General features: G+C 37.0%; 1 long non-coding RNA gene and 1 pseudogene across 1 annotated transcript in view; one reads left to right on the top strand and one right to left on the bottom strand.

Moving 5' to 3' along the window:
* Window positions 1-1887: 1887 nt before the first annotated feature.
* Window positions 1888-16356, bottom strand: part of LOC120099197 (uncharacterized) — a 36464-nt gene continuing 21995 nt past the window's right edge. The window contains exon 3 of the long non-coding RNA XR_015646892.1: window positions 1888-2181. This is a non-coding gene — a long non-coding RNA (uncharacterized LOC120099197). The remainder of the gene's footprint in view (window positions 2182-16356) is intronic.
* Window positions 8487-9218, top strand: Psma2-ps2 (proteasome 20S subunit alpha 2, pseudogene 2; annotated as a pseudogene).

Consider the following 16356-nt stretch of genomic DNA (forward strand, 5'->3'; position numbering starts at 1 on the left):
ACCCCAACATGTACCCTAACTATGAACCCTGTCTATGAGCACATGAAAGGGCTGGTCCTGCAGAATCAAAGTTTCAAGATCTCCATGACACAGAGCAACAACTCGATATTCAAGAGGAGTCCCAGTGAAGATTTGTAATTGATGGAGCAGAAGCCAGAGGCCTCAAACTGGAACTATGATTCAGCGCAATGAACATTTGCAAGCAATGATCTTTGGACAAAAGAGTAAACGTGTGACACACTGATACATCTTAGCTTCCATGATAAGTTTTTATTTATTTTTTGTTTTCTTTTGTAGGGGGTTGCAAGGATGGATGGTGGATAGGAAGGGATGGGGATATGCGATGGGGTGCGTGATATGAAATTCACTAAGAATCAATAGAAGGATTTTTGTGTTTTACTTGTTTAGCTGGTTTTTTTATTTGTTTTTGTTTTTAAGCCCAGCCAGTGCCATGGTTTTAGTGAAAATTCTACAAGACTTTCAAAGAAGACCTAATAGTAATACTCCTCAAATTATTCCACAACATAGAAACAGAAGGAACATTTGCCAAAATCATTTTATGGGGCCACAGTCACCTGATACCCAAACTACACAAAGACTCAACAATGAAAGAGAATTACAGACCAATTTCCCTTATGAACATTGATGCAAAAATACTCAATAAAATACTTGCAAATTGAATCCAAGAACACATCAAAAATATCATTCACCATAATCAAGTAGGCTCCATCCACGGGATACAGCGGTGGTTCAATATACAAAAATCCATTAATGTAATGCACTATTATAAATAAACAGGAAAAAAGGTCCTCAGCTGAAAAAGCCTTTCACAAAGTCCAAACATTCCTTCATCACAAAAGTCTTGGAGAGGCCAGGGATATAGGGATTGTAGGAACCAGAGGAGACAAGAACATCATCACAAGAGAACCCACATAATCAACTAACCTGGCTTCAAGGGGCTCACAGAGACTGAACCAACAACAAGAGAGCTTGCATGGGACTGACCTAGGCCCTCTCTCTGGTTCTTGTGTAGTTGGTCTCCTTGTGGGACTCTTAACAGTGGGAGCAGGGCTGTCTCTGTCTCTTTTGCCTGCCTGATCTTGGGACCCTTTCCTCCTGCTGGGTTGCCTCATCTAGCCTTAATATACAAGGCAGCGCCTGGCCTTATTGCAACTTGATATACCATGTTTAGTTGACATCCATAGGAATCCTGACCTTTTCTGAAGAGAAACAGAGAAGGAATGGAGCTGGTGGAGGGATTGGAGGGGATAAGTGAGAGGAAGCTGTGGTCTGGATGTGATATGTAAGGAAAGAGTAAATTTAAAACATGTTAATAAAACATTAAAAACATAACAAAGAACGTGTGAGAGAGGTAGAAAATGAGGAAGAGTGAGAGAAGTTAGAGAAAGGGCTGGAGAGATTTGTTGGAATTATGGGACAGGATTGCAGGGGGTAGGAGACAAGATTGTGCACTAAGCAACAAATAGCATGTGATAATAATAAAGGCTATTTTTTCATGAAAAAGAATATATTTGTTTATATGTATACAAAATGCCTGATGATTTTCAGAGCAGCTATAGCATCTTGTTTTCCTGTCAGCAATATGAGAGATAGAATTGCAGTTTTGGTTCGCTTTGTTTTTTTGATTTGTCAATAACTCTCTCTGTAATGTTGATGATGACAAGTTACGGCATAGTCTAAATCTTTCATTGTAAACCTTGTGGCTGATGTTTTTTTCAGGTTTTGAGTGATGATCCGTAGTTTGTTCTATAACTGAGGATTCATTTACTTTAGTCACCTTAAAAAATTCATATTTACAACTTAGGTCATGTTGTCCATACTCTTTTTAATTTCTATTTCTAGAAATTAAAGTGTACCATTTCATGCTTTTAAGCATATCTCAATACATTTTATTAGTATCTCTGCATCTTTGTCTCTTTCTGCTGCATCTTTGGAAATTCCTCATGACATGTATTCCAAGTCACCAAGTCTCTCTTTAAATGTATCTGATTCTTTAAATTTTCATTTGCTATTTCTGGAAGACATTCAGTTATTCATTCATCAATCATTCCCTATCTTCCTTGATGGGAGTATATTGTTACCATTCATTTGCAGTCTTCATTTCTGTGTCAATCCCACATTTGCTCCATTTGCTTGCTTTTTCATCTGTTGTGCTTTTGCCTAGAAAATAAAATAAAAGACATCTTTATTTAAAAGAGGGATGCATGAAAATAATAAGTAAAGTGAAAGGTAATTTGGTAACAGGGAGGCATTAAAGAGATGAGTTTGCCAGCTTCTGCCCTACCATTTCTCTAATGGAGCCTGCCAGGAGGTACAATCACTTTGTAATTATATATCCTAAACCATGTTATTTCTGGTTTGTTTTTGTCTTTGAGCTTATGTCAGAGCTAGCAGAGCACAGGAAATGGAAAACTTACATATGTTAATTTTCTGTATAAATATTCTTTAAATCCTTTCTGCAGAAGAGAGGCATGTTGCTAAGGGGTTGCTCCCAGAGCTTTGACAGTGGTGAGCTATACCACTGGGCTACATATCCAGTTTGATTTATTTAGCTTTATTTTAAGATATTTTATAAAGTTTTTTTGTGTGTGTGTGTGTGTGTGTGTGTACGTGCACACGCACATGCCTGAGTTATGTGCATCTAAGTGTGTGTGCTTCCAGAGGCCAGAAAAGGGTAGGTATTGGATCCATTTGTCCTACAGTTATATGAAGTTGTGAGCCACCAGCATGGGTTCTCTGCAAGTTCAACAGGTGCGCTTAACCACTGAACCATCTCTCCAGCTCTCCAGCTCTTTACTTTTAACATGTTTGCAATATTTAAACATACATTAGCATTTATTGAGTGTCTACTATGTGCCTGATTCAGTGCTAGGTCATTTTCGTGTAATCTGCATGACTGTTTTTCAGGGTTACAAGATGCTCGGAAAGCAAAGACACTTGCTGCTAATCCTCATGATCTACATTCAGTCCCAGGACCTACATGGTGGAAGTTAAGAATGAAATCCCACAAGCTGTCCTCTGATGTCTACACATGTCCCCACAGAAAAGAAACAATATAAACCTTTGTTTGAACCTTAGAACACACACCACTGTTTTACAAAGAGTACTGCTAGTAAGCAACAAAGTTGGTGTTTGAAAACTAGGCCTTTCTTTCTCTAACCTTTTTTTTTTTTGTCAAGTCAAAACTTTGACTTTGGTAAGAAATAGCAGCAGTAAACAGAGCTATTTTGCCAGGTTTGTTTTCCAGTTGGCTTCTTCCATAACTTCTAGTGAGAGAATGAATTTTCAGGTTAATAGTCTTTTGTATGTGGCTTACCCCTAAATACTCTCTCTTCAGTAATAATGCTGCCTTAGGAGGGCAGGGAGAGGGATATACTAAACTCAGTTTTCCTATGTTCACATTCAACAATCAACACGGAAGATTTTTGACACCACACATGTGGCAAATTTTCTTGTACATCAAATATTTAAGAATTCTTTATTCATTTATGTTAGATTACATACAGTTAAGGTTTCCATCCTTAAGGTTGCTCTCCACTTTAATTGCTAGTCACAAACCCCTGACTGTATTATCGCTTAGGTTTCTGACCTGTGGGCTACAATCAGGGTTCCTACAACCCCTTCGGTGGGCGCAATTACTGTGCTAAAGTGGCTGACAGAATTCAGAGAATGTTTAGCTTACTGGTTCACTATATCAGCTATTACAAAAGGTGCAGAGGAACCCAGAAGAAGTGAACCATAGAGCAAGGGTCAGAGGCTCCCTTTTGGGCACTCTATTTTCCTGGAATGCTGTCCTTTGAAGTTTATGGAGGCTCCACTACTTAGGCCTGAGTGGTACTGGGGAATAAGCCCTGGGCCCTTGTGGAAGTAGATCAATGCTGTACCACTGAGCTACACTTCCAAATCCATTTCTTTAAGCAAATTCAAATGATTAGTTTTATTATGGGTAATTGGTGATCAATTAAAATCTTAGCTCTAGGCGTTGGGGATTTAGCTCAGTGGTAGAGCGCTTGCCTAGGAAGCACAAGGCCCTGGGTTCGGTCCCCAGCTCCGAAAAAAAGAACCAAAAAAAAAAAAATCTTAGCTCTACAATCCAAATCAGAAGCTACAGGATGAGGCTGAAAGTCTCAATCCTCTGATCCTGCCATGATCTTTCTGGTGACCAGTGCCCATTCTGAAGCTATTTAGGAACTGCCACCCAGCAGACATGAGCCTAAAAAAAGACATCTTTGCGTGAGAGACTGCCAGGAATTTAGGAGTTTTATGCCTGAGAATATATTACAACAGCACACTTTTAAGTCCCCTTGAATATTAATAAGAAGGACATGGAACTGGCTGTTATTAAAAATCAAAGAAAACAAAAGGCCCCAAAGTTCCTAGTATATGGCTACTCAGTAAATTTATGCACACTTTATTCAGTATTACAATATAGCCACTATTAAAATTTACCACTGAACATTCACAATCATTATAACATCATTGCAGCAATAACAGTTCTGTGTACTCTTTTTATATAACATGGTATAAAACACACATGCAAGCTAAATCTCATACACATAAAATATAAATAAATAAATCTTAGAAAAAAGTGCAGTTCAAGGTCATCCTTGAATACATAGCAAGTTTAAGATCACCCTGGACTAAATAACTGTCTTGGAAAGCAGAAGAACATTCATACAGCAAACAGTGAATACTCAAAATTGTAGCAACGTAGTTTAGAAATAGCTCATTATCATTACCATTGAATTTCTATTGCCTTCCTCCCAGCTATGTCCTTTAGAATTTATTTCTAGTTGTCATGCCTTTCTTTTATTAGTAATCTATATAACTAAACATTATATTGTTTCATTTGCATGTTTTTGAAATTTAAATAAATGTGTCTCCTGCACCTTGGTTTTTGCCTATCTACTTTATGTTCCTTTTAGAATTGTCACAGGAATGAAACTGAGAATTGATATCTTAATGATTTTTCATGTTCCATTATTTAGGTGCTACTTAATACATTTTGATACAGTTTATCATTTATCTCTAAGTATCCTGTCCATCACTTTGCTAGATTTAGTCTGAGATATAAATTATTTTGATGTTATTATAAATGGGTTTTTGAAAAATTAGTTTTCTAGCAGTTTATCGTTGCTGGACAGAAATGAAATTGATTTACCCCCTTTGATGTAATAAAACCATTCATCCTCTAAAAGGTCTGGAAAAAAGAAAATGAAACATTGGTTATCAGATGTGTACAAACTATAGTGATCTTGCTTAGGAAAGAGGGATTCAGATTTCAGAACAGTGGTGTTTGGAAAAGTAGAAGTGAGACCAAAGAGACACACAAAGAGGGTGTTAATAACATACATAGTATTTAATTTTATTTTGAAGCAAATCTGATAACATATTAACATAGCAAGTGTATGAGTGACTGTGTTATTATTCTTTGTGGGTTTTGGAAACAGGCTGTAATTTTGAAAGTAAAATACACGGTATTTACTGTGTGCTCAAGATAAATCACTTTTACAGTGAATGTCCTCAGAATCCATTAAAGCTAAATTGGATGCTGTAAAGTGGCGGCTGCATGCCAAATCCAAACTTCAGATAGAATTATTCCTTGTGCTCTATAGTTTTGAAAATGGATCAGTGAATGCCAGTGATTTTGTTTTTAAATCTGGATTTCTAAATTCTTTTAAAAGATAAGAATGTCTGGGCTGGGAAGGTCGCTCAGAGGTAGAATGAGTATTTAACTTAAGTGAGCTCCTAGGTTTGGTTGTCAACACTGCAACAAAAAAATAAAAAAGAAAATCTGACAGTGGCAGACGTCTGTGGGTGGATTTCTAGGTGATGATAGTTCATTAGATAGGCATTGCTTGCCTGATTGCTTTTCCACTGTTTATTCTAATAACAACTTTCAAAGATTTTCAAAGATAGATGAAAATAAGCCCCTAGATACCAATCAAGGACACCCAACAATCATAGATTCATGACCAGGGTCTTTCTTATATTGTAAGATTTTTATGAAATTATTTTTATCTATTCATTTATTTACTAAGTGCTACAGAAGGAACCCAGGGCCGTGCTGATGCTAAGCATCTGTTGCAGCCCTGAGCTATAGCCATTAAAAGACATTTATTTCTCTGAAGCTGGTGCTAGAACCCAAGGCTTTGTGTATGATAGAAACTGCTCTACCATTAAGTTCCATCCCAGCCCCAAGGTTTATTTTGTACTTGGCAAACAATTGTTGTATATATTTATTTGCAGACCACATGTTGCTTTGAAATATGTCGACATTGTAGAATAGCTAGATGGAGTGGATAAACATATTCATTACTTCACATGTTACTTTTTGTAGTGAGAAAACTTAGTATTTATCCTGTCACTAGTTGTTAAGAATACATTGTTAATAATTACAGTCATTATATTGTACAACAGAGCTTCTGACCTTGTTCCTCTTAATTGATATTTTATACGTTGATTAAAACATCTTTCCCTTTGCTTCTTAGTCCTGAGGACCACAAATCTGTTTTCTGCTACTAAGCATTCAACTATTTTAGATTTTACTTGTGCACACGTGTGTTATGTATTGTTCTGTGCTCCTTTATTGCACTTAGTATCTCCTGGACATGATTTTACTGTTTCAAACACTGAATAATATTCTGTTATGTATATATGTCTTTCTTTTCCACCCCACCCTCCCCCCAAAATATGATTCAGCAATATGACTTCTGGGTTTATCTCAAAACAACAACAACAACAACAACAACAAAGCCGAAATCAGTGTGGTGAAAAGACAACTCCATTGCAGTGTTCACTGAAAAATTGTTTACAATAGACAAGTTTCAGAATAAAGGTAAATATGTATTGATGGATGAATGAGTTTTAAAATGTGATATTGAATATGGTGGTGAATACCTTTAATCTCAGCATTTGGGAGGCAGAGACAGACAGATCTCTATGAGGTCAAGGTTAAACTGGTCTACATATTGAATTCCAGGGCAGCCAAGGGTACATAGCAAGAACCTGTCTCAAAATGCCAAACACCAACAAATATGATGTATTGGATCAGCCATGGACATGGGGCCCAAGGTCTCACACATATGATTGGTTTGTTTTGGTTTTCCATAATGGCTGTAACAATTTATACTCTCAAAATAGTATATACCCAATTCCTTTTTCTCATATGCTCAATAACACTTGTGATCATTTTCTCAATTATGTTCTTGTTAATAGACATTGTGATACATCCAACTGTTATGCCTTTAGGATGATTAGTAATGTTGAAAATGTTTTCATATATTTCTTGGAAAAAATATATCTTTAAGGCTTTTGTCAATGTTTCAATTAGGTTATTTATTTTTATTATTTATTTTATGTATGTGGGTGTTTTGCCTGCATATATGTCTATGCACCACATACATGCATGCATAGTGCCTGCAGAAGCCAGAAGAAAGCATTAGATTTCCTGGGAGTAGAGTTATAGATAGCTGTGAGCTGGCATGTAGATGCTGGGAATGAAACCTTCCTCTAGAAGAGTAGCCAGTGGTCTTGACACCCAAGCTATCTCATCAGCCCTGGACTGTTTTTCTGGTGGTGAGGTGAGTTTCTTATATATTTTAGACATTAAGTCTTTATCAAATATGTGATTTGCAAGTCTTTCTCCATATGTTGCCTTTTCCTTGTTAGTTGATTTTTCTGTAAAAGACTCATTGGTCAATTTTGCTGTGTTTAGTGCTTCTACTTTCTGGGACTTCTGGTTAGTTTTGAAGTAAATCCCGAGCCTTGTATCATTTCATCCACAATATTTTACTCTTTATTTATAAAACACAAGTGCTTTTTTGGGAGCTTAATCATGAGGCTGGAGAAATGGCACAATAGTTAAGATTATGTACTACTCTTGCAAAAGAGTCAAATCCAGTTCCCAGCATTCCAGCATCCATGTTGGGTGGTTCACAATTACCTGGGACTCCTGCTCCAGAGGATCCAGTGCCTTCTTCTAGTCTCTGTGGGCTCTTGCATGTGTATGCACAGGTGCCCCCCCAAACACACATACACATAAGAAATAAAAGCCAAGAGCACATTATTTTTGTCACACGTAAAGATTTTAACAATAATTACCTAAAATAATTTATCCAAGATTTCTCATCTTTATTTTATAATTTGCTTAAATAGAAATTCAAATATGGCAGACTTTGGGGTATGTACCCGTAATAACAGCATAGGAGGTTGAGACAATCTTATGATGGCTGTAAACTATAAAATGAGTACCTATCACATACGCACATGCGTGCACACACACACACACACACACACACACACACACACACACAATAAGGCCTTTATATCACACATGGTTTATATATTCCTTAAACCTTTGTGGCCTGATAATTAGGGTTAAACGCACAACAAAAGTTTCTGTGGTAATCAACCTGTTAATCATCTATACTGTTTTATGTCAATGCAATGAGACTGATGCAATTGAAAATCTGGACTTTGGTGTTCCAACTTTCCAGATAAAGATGGCAGAGTGTGGTTACAACTTCTCTCTGACTATATTCAGGCCATCTGGTAAACTTGTCCAGACTGAATATACTTTAGCTACTGTAGCTGGAGGGGCCCCTTCAGTGGGAATTAAAGCTGCAAATGGTGTGGTATTAGCAACTGAGAAAGAACAGAAATCCATCTTATAGATGAAAGGAGTGTACATAAAGTGGAGCTAATAACCAAACACATCAGTTTGATATATGGTGGCACAAGCCAGATTACAGAGTACTTGTACACAGAGCTTGGAAACTTGCTCAGCAATGCGATCTTGTTTACCAAGAACCCATTTCCATAGCCCAGCTGGTACATCTGTGATGCAAGAGTATATCCAGTCAGGTGGTGTTCGTCCATTTGGTGTTTCTTTACTTATTTGTGGGTGGAATGAGGGCGAACCATATTTATTTCAGTCAGATCCATCTGGAGCTTACTTTGCCTGGAAGGCCACAGCAATGGAAAAGAACTACGTGAATGGGAAAACTTTCCTTAAGAAAAGATATAATGAAGACCAAGAACTGGAAGATGCCATTCATACAGTCATCTTAACCCTAAAGGAAAGCCTTGAAGGGCAAATGACAGAAGATAACATAGAAGTTGAGATCTTCAATGAAGCTGGGTTTAGGAGGCTTACCCCAACTGAAGTAAGGGATAACTTGACTGCTATAGCATAATGAAGATGTGCCTGAATCATAAAGATCTCACACACTCTACTTATTCGTGTTAAATTACGATTGGTTTGTGCAGACTTATTTCTACAAGGTTTAATGGTTTCACATTTTTAAAATAATAATCATAATAAACTGTTAAAACTAAGAAAAAAGAAAATCTGGATTTTATTTTTAAGACAATGTCTCAGAATATATATATCTTTGGTTGGCCTGGAATTTATTATATAGACTAGGCTGACCTCTCAGAGATTGGCTTGCCTCTACCTCCAAAGTGCTGGGATTAAAGGTGTGTTCCAACTTACCCAGAAATAAAAAATAGAATTTAAATTTTGTTTCATTTTAATTACTTAAAATATATTCTAATGTGTTTATTAGAGATTCTGTTTTTGTTTTCTCAGCTTTTAAAATTTTGTCAGAATTTTAAACTTTGTTTCATTTTAATTACTTAAAAGTGTTTTCTCATGTGTTTGTTAGAGGCTTTGTTTTTGATTTTTTATCAGTTTGACACAGGCTAAGAGTCATCTGAAAAGAGAAAGAGGGAACCCCAATTGAGAAAATACCATCTTCAGATTGGAAAGTAGGCAAAAGTATGCAGCATTTTTTTTGATTGATGATTGATGTGAAAGGGCCTAGTCAATTGTGGGCAGTACCATCTCTGAGAAGGTGGGACTGAGTAATATAAAAAAGCAAGATGAAGAATACACAAGAATCAAGACAGTAAGCAGTGTTCATACATGGCATCATCATTATGTCCTACCTCAAGTTCTGTCCCTGACTTCCCTTCATCATGGAATATAAATTGGAAAATGAAATAAACCATGTATCCCCGAGTTGATTTTGATCATACTATTTATCACAGCAACAGAAACCGAAGAGAGAACATTTAGTAAGACACATTTCACATACCATGAGGTTCAACCTTTGAAGTAAATAGTTCACTTGCACTCCAGTCAAAAAACAGGGTAGATGAACTGCAGATCTTACCTTCCTCCTCATCTACTCCAAATACATTTCCACAGTCTCCCCCCAGCTCGCAGCACAGTACCTGATGCATCCTCACCCTGACCCATCCAGTGGATCACAGAGCTCTTCCCCTCCTGACCTCCCTCCTCCCACTCTTTGCTTTATCCCAGTCCCCAGCTCCAGCAGACACTTCCGGGGAACCCACAACCCACGGGGGCCAGAGAAGCTGGTAGACTAGCTGAAGCTCTTCACCTTTACCTCCATTGTTCCAAGTCCCATCCCACATTGTATTCCACAAGTCTAAGCAGACCTTCTGCTCTGGCTTTTCCATACTCTCTGGCCCCATTGCCAGGGGACTAAGCAGGTCCTGGTGGAAGACCCTGGTTTCCTCCCTTCTGTAAAGCTCCTCCCACCCCTCTCCTAATCCATTCCCATTCCTAAGTGTCAGCTCCTAATACTCAGAAATACATTTTTCCTAGAATACCCAGTGTTCACTTGTATCAGGATCCCAGAAGAATTTTCTACCAGGTAACACACAGCCACCACATTCTCCTAAGAACAACATAGGAATCAGAAACCAAGGAACAGAATATCTACCCAACAAGGTAAGACTAGATATCAGCACCTAGAATTACAATCTTCCTGATTCCAGATGCCTAAGCACTAGTGCAAAAACACAATCAACACCCAGGATGTCTTCACTTGAGCCCAGCAACCCTACCACAGCAGACACTGAATATTCCAACATAGCTGAAACAAATGGAAAAGACCTTAAAACAGCCTTTATGCATATAATAGAGCTCCATAAAGAAGAAACAAGTAAATCACTTTTTAAAAATTCTATGAAAACACAAACAGTGGAAGGAAATAAACAAAACAATAGAAGATCCAAAATTAGAAATAGAATAAAAAAGTAATCTTTTTTTACTGAGGGAAATCTACAAATAAAAATTTTAAGATCTTATACAGGAATCACACAGGTAAGTTTACCCGCAGAATACAAGAGATAGAAGAGAGAATCAGAGGCATTGAAGATAAGACAGAAGAAAAGAGATACATTCGTCAAAGAAAAATGTTAAATGTAAAAAACTCTTGGCACAAATTATCCAGAAAATGGGGACACTACAAAAAGGCCAAATCAAAGAATAATAGAAATAAAGCAGTGGTTCTCAACCTGTGGTTCATAACCCCTTTGGGGGGGGGTGGTCAAATATCAGCTATCCTGCATATCAGATATAATTCATAACAGTAGCAAAATCACAGTTATGGCATAGCAATGAAAATAATTTTATGTTTGAGAATCATCACAACATGAGGAATTTTATTAAATGGTTATAACACTAGACAGGTTGAGAACCACTACCATAGATGGAAAAAAATTCCACGATAAGACCAAATTTAAGTAATATATCTATGTAAACATTCAGTCCTGCAGAAGGTGCTTGAAGATAAACTCCAACCTAAAGTGGCAAACCATACCTCAAAATCCCAAGAATTAAACAATCCCAGACCACAACATCAAAAAAAGGGAAACAAACACACCACCACTACCACCACTATTACCACTGTGATCATTTGTATATGCTTGGGCTAGGGGGTGGCACTATTATGAGGTAAGGCCTTGTTGGAGTAGGTGTGTCACTGTGGGTGTGAGTTTAAAACCCTCATCCTAGCTGCCTAGAAGTCAGCTTACACTAGCAGCCTTAGGATGAAGATGTAGAACTCTCACTCTGCCTGCACCATTCCTGCCTGGACACTGCCATGCTCCCACCTTGATGATAATGGACTGAACTGCTGAACCTGTAAGCCAGCCCCGATTAAATGTTGTCCTTATAAGAGTTGCCTTGGTCATGGTGTTTATTTACAGCAATAAAAGATTAACTAAGACACCTACCATCATCACAACAACAGCAACAAAAACACCAAAACAACAACAACAACAAAAAAAAAACAACTTAACAGCAATCAAAAAAAAAACATTGCTCATGGATATCTCTAAACATTAATTGTAGAGGAATTTTAATTCAACAACATGGCTGCTCTGGCCATGGATCACATCCAAAGACCTTCTAGGCCTGTGTGACCCAACTACAATACAAACACACCTTTATTCTCTCTGGATGCAATAAGGGATATATGTCATTAGCAAAACAATGTATATAAGGTTAGTTTGTAGAACAAAACAATGCACATAAAAGTTAGTTTGTAGAAGAAAGCAGCCATGTTTGAAAGTGAAGTCTAATTAAAGGGTGGACAAAGTGACAAATCAGAGAAATATTTGACCAACTGAGTCAAAGATAGGATATACCTGGCTCATGAAAACAGACAGGAAAGAGACACAATTTATGAGAGCAGCACAGAGGGAGAAGGCAGGGAGGCAGTTTTACCTGGACAGTTTTACAGAGATAGGTTTTAGGTGAAGATGAAGAGCCAGAGAATGAGAAGGACGCAGGAAATTCAAACAGATTGCCACAGTTAGAGGCCAAGCAGGGCAGTTCTGTTAGAAGCTGAGAGAAGCCAATTTGAATAGGTCAGCTTGGAGAGAAGTTTGGGGCAGATCAGCTGAATTGAACAAGCCAGAGTCAGTTCAAAAAGAGATAGTAAGGGTGAGCTTACTCAGCAGTAAGCCTCCAAGATGACAGTTATATCAGATGAATAAAAGTTACTTTTACAAGTATTGGTCTCAAGTCACATAAAAAGATACAGACTAACAGAATGGATACAAAAGCAGGATCCATCCTTCTGCTACATCCAAGAAGTACATCTTAATATCAAGGATAGACATCAGTTCATGATAAAGGGTTAAAAAAAGATATCCCAAGCAAATGGACTTCAGAAACAAACAGGTATAGTTATTTTTAATACCTACTAAATATATTTCAAACCAAACTATTCAGATGAGATAGGGAAGAACACTACATACTTCTTAAACAAAAAATCCACCACGAGGATATTTCAATTCTTAACATCTGTGCTTCAAATTCAAGGGCAGCCAAGTTTGTAAAAGAAATGCTACTACAGCTTAAACCACATATTGAGCCTCACATATTGATAGTGAGAGAATGCAATACCCCACTCTCACCAATAGACAGGACATCCAGACAAAAACTAAACAGAGAAATGCTGGAGTTAACTGAAGTTATAAACCAAATGGACCTAACAGATAACATTTACAGACATTTCACACAAAGAATATACCAAAGAATATACCTTCTATGTACCTCATGGAGTTTTCTCTAAAATTTACCACATACTGAGACACAAAGCGAGGCTCAACAAATACATGAAAATACATTGCATTCTATGATTGTGGATTAAAGCTGGATGTCAACAACACTAAAGAATGATAGAAAACTTACTTAAGGAAATTGAACAACTCTCTACTGAATGAAAAATAGGTCCAGTTAGAAATTAAGAAATTAAAGACTTCCTAGGATTCAATGAAAATGAATACCCAACAAACTCAAACTTAAGGGACACAATGAAGACTGTTCTAAGAGGCAAGTTCATAACACTAAGTGCTTCCATAAAAAATTGAAGAGGTCTCATACTAGCAACTTAACAGCACAGCTGAAAGCTTTAGTGCAAAAAGAAGTAAGCATGACCTAGATGGGTAGAGAGCAAAGACAATCAAGTCCTGACCTAAAATCAATCAAATAGAAATAGAGAATAATACAAAGAATTTTGGAAATAAAAAGCTGATTCTTTGAGAAAAATCATCAAGATAGATAAATCCTTATTCTAACTAATAGATGAACTGAGAATATCCAAATAAACAAAATGAGAAACAAAAGGAGGCACATAACAGATAACTAAGGAAATACAAAGAATCATAAAGACATACTTTAAAAACCTGTGTACCACCAAATTGGGAAATGTATAAGAAATGGATAATTCTCTCAGTAGGTACAACTTGCCAAAGTTAAACCAAGATCATATAAGACATTTAAGTAGACTTATAACCCCTAGTGAAGAAGAAGCAGACATTAAGTCTCTCAACAAAAACCACCCAGGTCCAGATGGGTTTAGTACAGAATTCTACTAGACTTTCTGGGAAGACTTACTGCCAATACTCATCAAATTCTTCCACAAAATAGAAACAGAAAGGACATTGCCCAGTTCATTTTATGAGGCCATGGTCACCCCGATACCACATAAAGACTCAACAAAGAAAGAAAATTAGAGATCAATTTCCTTTATGAACATAGATGCAAAAATATCCAAAAGATACGTGCAAGCTGGATCTAAGTGAAAGAGTTGTGTGACAAAAAAACTAAGGAAGGAAGAAATTGAAGAAGGTATCAGAAGATGTAAAGACCTCCCCATGCTCATAAATTAGTAGGAATAACACTGTAAAAATGCCCATCCTAACAAAAGAAATCTACAGATTCAATGAAAGCCCCATCAAAATTCTAAAACAATTCCTTACAGACTGTGAAAGAACTATACCAACTTCATATCAATGAAATCTCAATATAGCTAGAACAATCCTGAATAACAAAAGAACTACTGGAGGTATTATTATTCCTGATTTCATGCTGTACTACAGAGTTATATAATAATATGGTTATACAGTAATATAATAATAACACCATGGTATTGGTATAAAACAGACACGTTAATAAATGGAATCAAATTAAAGTCACCAACATAAATCCACATACTCATAGACATCTGTTTATTAAAAACAAGGCCAGAAATAAACATTTGAAAAAATACAGCATAAAATAGTCCTGGTCAAACTGGATGTCTATATAGAGAAGAATACATATAGATCAACACTTATCACCCTGCACAAAACTCAAGTTCAAATGGATCAAAGACCACAACATAAAACCAGATATACTGATCCTGATAGAGAAGAAATTGGGGAATAACCTAGAACCTATTAGCACAGGAAAAAGACTTTCTGAACAGAACACCATTAACACAAGCAACAAGATCAGTAACAAATAAACTCATGAAACTGAAAAACTTCTATAAGGCAATGGACCCAGTCAATTGAACAAAATCCAGCCTGCAAAATGGGAAAAGATTTTTATTAACTCTGAATCTGATAGAGGATATATATAATATAATATATAATAGATATATAACAATACAAAGAGTCAATGAAATAAGTTGGCTCTTTGAGAAATCAGCAAGATAAATAAATCCTATATGTCATATATATATATATATATATATATATATATACATATATATATCAAGAAACTATAGATCAAGAATAAAACTCAATTAAAAATTTTAGGGCAGATCTAAACAGAGAATTCTCCATAGATAAAACTGAAATATATGAGAAACACTTAAAGAAATATTCAACATCCCATCAGAGAAATGAAAATCAAACTACTTTGAGACTTCGTCATACATTTGTCAGAAGGCTATGATCAATCAAACAAGTTACTGTTCATGCTAGCGAGAATGTGGAGTAAAGGAAACATTCATCCATGGCTGGCAGAAATGCAAACTTGTACAACCACTGTGGAAATTGGCATGGTAGTTCCTCAGAAAGATAGGAATTGACTTACTTCAAGATCTAGCCATACCACTTGGGTACATACTCAAGGAACAGTTTATCCTACCACATGAACACTTGCTTAACCATGTTCCTTGATGCTCTATTTATTCATAATAGGCAGAAACTGGAAGCAACCTAGATGTTCTTCATCCAAACAATGGATAAAGAAAATGTAGCACATTTATGCATAGAGTATTACTCAGCTTTTAAAAAATGAAATTTAGGCCTTCTGAATTCCACATGCGCCTGGAGCTGACCCTATGACACAGCTCTCTGTACCTAGAACTCCTGGGGAGAGAGCACGATTCTCAGAAGTACAGACAAATAGAGGTGAATGCTAGTAGCAAATCAATGAACTGAGAACGGGAACCCCGTTGGAGCAATTAGACAAAGGATTGAAAGAGATGAAGGGGCTTGCAACCCCATAAGAACAACAATGCCAACCAACCAGAGCTTCCAGGGACTATAAACACTACCCAAAGACTATACGTGGACTGACTCAGGGCTCCAACTGCATAGGTAGCAAAGGATGGCCTTGCTGGGTACCAATGGAAGGAGAAGCCCTCGGTCCTGCCAAGGTTGGAACCCCAGTGTAGGGGATTATAGGGGGGGTTCGTCAAGGGGGTGGATGGGGAGGGGAACACCCTTATAGAGGGG

Source organism: Rattus norvegicus, chromosome X (genome assembly GCF_021556685.1).
Source record: "Rattus norvegicus strain SHRSP/BbbUtx chromosome X, alternate assembly SHRSP_T2T, whole genome shotgun sequence".
In the NCBI taxonomy this organism is placed as follows: Eukaryota; Metazoa; Chordata; class Mammalia; order Rodentia; family Muridae; genus Rattus; species Rattus norvegicus.